Genomic DNA, 4,140 nt, shown 5'->3' on the forward strand with positions numbered 1-4,140 from the left:
TGTTGATATGTGTTTTTTTCCAAGAGAGAGCTTGTGTGGATTATGGAGTGTTTACGGGTGACTTTTTTTTCGATCGATCATCCAATTTTGGCGAATTCGGGCATTGTTTCCAGATTGAAAGTGACGTTAAGGGCAGCACGTTTCAAGCCGGATGTGAAAAAGGGTTTTCACTGTGGTCTCACTGTGTTCTTCGGTTGAATACTGTAGGAGAAAATTTGTTATACAAGAGGGTTTATTCTTATGTTTCTATAATGTTCGTTCTCGCCCACAATAATTTCGTAGTCCGAGTCTTGTCTTGGACACCGTTTTTTTTATTATTTTTTTTTACAAAATCCGCGACGTTTAACTCCCTGCGGTCGTATTAAATTTGGACATGGGTTTCAAATACATATCTTGTAAGATTATGAAAGATAAACAAGTTTTCTTTGTGAACTTTAGTAAATACATACTGAATAGTGATGTTTTAATATAAAATAATATTTTATAATCCTCCTTCGAGTGATATCTTCTGAAACAGTCTCCAACAGCCTCCTGGTTTTTGACTACATGTATCGCAAACCTAGTTAGTCTTCAGCCTTATATATATATATATATATATATATATATATATATATATATATATATATATATTATATATATATATATATATATATATATATAATTTTTTTTTAACATACCAAACAATCCTTTATTATTACAACTAAACAGCGCCGCAATACGTGGATGATTTTTTCCACAAGCATGGGTAATAACTTTTGATTATAATAGTTATCGTTATCTCTTGTTTTTAAAAGCATTATTTTGATTTGTGAAAAAGGTCACTAGACGTTAAGACTTGTCTAAAAAAGTGTGAAATGATGCATTGTTGAATAAAGTAAGACAGTATAGTTCCTTGTTGTGATGGCTGAGAGCGGGCATACGACCGCAAAGGGTAAATATTACATTATTGATTAATAAACTGTTTACTTCCAGTGGTTCTCTTTGCTCATAAATTACTACTCACAGGCAAACCTGTTTTTGTGCGATTTCATTATTTGTGCAATTGGTTTGTGCGATTCATGTTCCGATTTTGTAAAAAAATCTCATAAAAATTGTCACATGGAATGGAATCACACAAAAACAGGATTGCCTGTAATTCGTTAATTTACTGCTACTTGGGGAGCAAAGGGCGATCGAAAAATATGTTAATATAACATAACATTTCTTGGTTTATATTTGTGGAAAGTACATATTTTAAATTTATGTACACCTGGGCCATAATGTGTTAATTGATGTAAAGGGTTATTTTGTTCTACAGATTCAGGTTCTTATTTATAGAGAACTTCAACTAGGTAAAATATTGAACATTATTATGATATAATTTTTGAAAAAAACCTTATCAAAACGTGCCTACCCTGCTTGTCTCCGGTAAATGTTGAACCATTGTTATTGAAGAAAATTTAAGAGTTTCACGCTAGCAAACTGTATGACACATTGGTTGGAAAAATTTCACCATTGTTTTACAGTTGCGTTCCATCTGCTAGTCGTCGTTGATAATCTCTACTTCTGGTAGAACATGCACAGTTCACACTTATGTTTCCAACTTGATAGGGTTAAACAACCGAACTGCTCCATTGTTTAGGAAAAATCGAGTGTCCTCCATAAACTGTATGTTTCAAACTAATTTGTCATGCTTATTTATGGTACATATATACTAGGGTACCAATGAAAGCATGGGAAAAATCGACCCTAAAATTTCAAAAACTTACCCTATACAAAATGTTCACCACCTCGAAAAACACCCTATGCCCAATTTCAGCTCAATCGGACTTAAGGGAGAGTGGCGCAAAGCGGTCAAAGTTTGATTTTTTTGAAAATCGAAAAATCGCCCAGGGGGGGAGTAAAGGAAGTCGGGGTTTTAAAAAAAATTTTTTTTTGATACCGAATGTCTAAAATTGCATGAAACGTTGAGATGTAGTGTCATCTCGATTTTTTTTGTCAAAAATCGGCTTTTCGTTTTTCAAAAAAACTAAAATTTTAACGTTTGTGACACCAGTAAATGAAGTCCGAATGAGCTAATATTTTGCATAGGATATATTAACGTGCAAATCATCATTTTGTAGCAAGTTCTGAATGAAAAATCGAGATAACTATTTAATTAGCTCCCAAAACCATACTTTTCGTTTCGTACTCCGAAAAAAACTCCCAGAAGGCCGATTTTTGACAAAAAAAATCGAGATGACAATAGATCTTGACGTTTCATGCAATTTTAAGACATTTGGCATCAACATTTTTTTTAAACCCCCATTTCTTGGGTGATATTTCGATTTTCAAAAAAACTCAAACTTTGACCGCTTTGCGCCACTCTCCCTTAAGTCCGATTGAGCTGATATTTTGCATAGGGTGTTTTTTCGAGATGGTTAACTTTTTTTGTGGGGTAACTTTTCGAAATTCGAGATGACCATTTTCATTGGCACCCTAATATATAAGGACCCGAAGTCATATGATTCCATTAGATTTTATTTTAGACTCTATTAAATACATCGACATATTTATTAGGTTGGGGAAAAAGTAGTTCATTATTTTTGCGTGAGATTGAAAACTGTATTTTAGATGTTTAGGATTTGGGTCAAATAAGCACCGTTTTGTTGCATAATTGCTGCCAATTTAAAGATAGGTCCATAATGCCTCTCTCATAGAAGTCTTGGTTCTTCTTGGCGATAAACTCTAGTGATCGATTTTCACAATCCTCTCTTCATCCGTATTGGAATACAGGGGTCTGATCACGAAAGTCACTTCACGGTGAAAACGAAATGAATTGTACGCAAGGTTATATACACTCAACTTCACCGTTTTCACCGTGAAGTGACATTCGTGTTCAAGCACCAATTATGGCTAATCTAGTCTTTGATTCATCGTGCATACCTAACTGACATCGTTGCATAGCAGTTCATTAGGAAGATTAGATTAAAAAATACAGTCTTTTAGTATAAACAAAAGCATGGTAAGAATTTTAATTTTGATTACATGATAGAGGCAATACTTTAAATTACATCGGAGTGGATTCCATCCACATGTTTTGCAGAAAACACATTACATATTCAAAACCCACGCCACATTACATCAATCTGAAGCCGTTCGAACGTTCGGTTCATCATTCTAGCATCTCCAGCAAATCGAGATCGGCAGTTGCCAAAAGCAAAAGCAACTCTCACAATATAGGAAGCAATTACGCTTCATATACCTACTTTTAGCCATGATCTTGTAGTCTCAAACATCGCTCGCCTTCAGACAAATTGCAGCTCGCGACGCTCGCAAAGTGCACAAACACACACGCACACGTCGGCGTTGTGATTTTTTGGGGGTTGGAGCAATTTGTGGTTGTTCCTCTCCGTGCTTCCCCTCCTATTCACAAACCTTGTAGGAAGATCATAGCGCCTGGGTAGTAATGCATCCTCCTCTTTAAAACAAAAATGTCCTCTCTCTCTTGATTTGCATGTCTGAATGTCTGACTACGTATAAGACAATTTTACCCACCAGAGCACACACATATTCCAAATCTATGCGCTAGACGCGAGTGAGGGTCACTCGTGCTCCTTATTATTTTTTTTTTCATTTTGCCTCTCTCCTACTCCTGTGCTGTATCAATTCGCGCATTCGCGTTTTCACGATCACGATCATGGCCATACTCAAGGCACTCGATTGGTGCCGCAGCCGGAGGAGAATGTGAGGTTAATTGGAGGAATTTTGGTGCCGAAATTCGAAAGTAGGCTCACGAGTCTCAACGTTTTGATTTCTTGGTTACTAATCGTCAATTTTCGGAAATATCTGACATAATTAAGATGATGATGATCAATCAATCTACGAAGGAGATTTCACTGACAGTGATCGTTCGGTACTTCCCAGGAAGGATTATTGTGCTGAAATCTGCACCCATCACCAACGGGTTTCTGTCCCTCAAGAAGGGTGTCATGGTTTCGAACTTCAACCTCAGTAAGTCACGAATGACCATTCATCTTCTAAGTGACTAAATTCCAGCTAATTGTGGTGCTCACTTACAAATTTACGCGTTCGAAGTTCTTTTTCTTTCGTCGCTTCACCATGTTCGTGCATTGAGTAAATTAGGCAGCTTTCATGTAGGGGGAATGAAGTTAAAATGAA

The sequence above is a fragment of the Toxorhynchites rutilus genome, chromosome 2 (genome assembly GCF_029784135.1).
Source record: "Toxorhynchites rutilus septentrionalis strain SRP chromosome 2, ASM2978413v1, whole genome shotgun sequence".
NCBI lineage: Eukaryota > Metazoa > Arthropoda > Insecta > Diptera > Culicidae > Toxorhynchites > Toxorhynchites rutilus.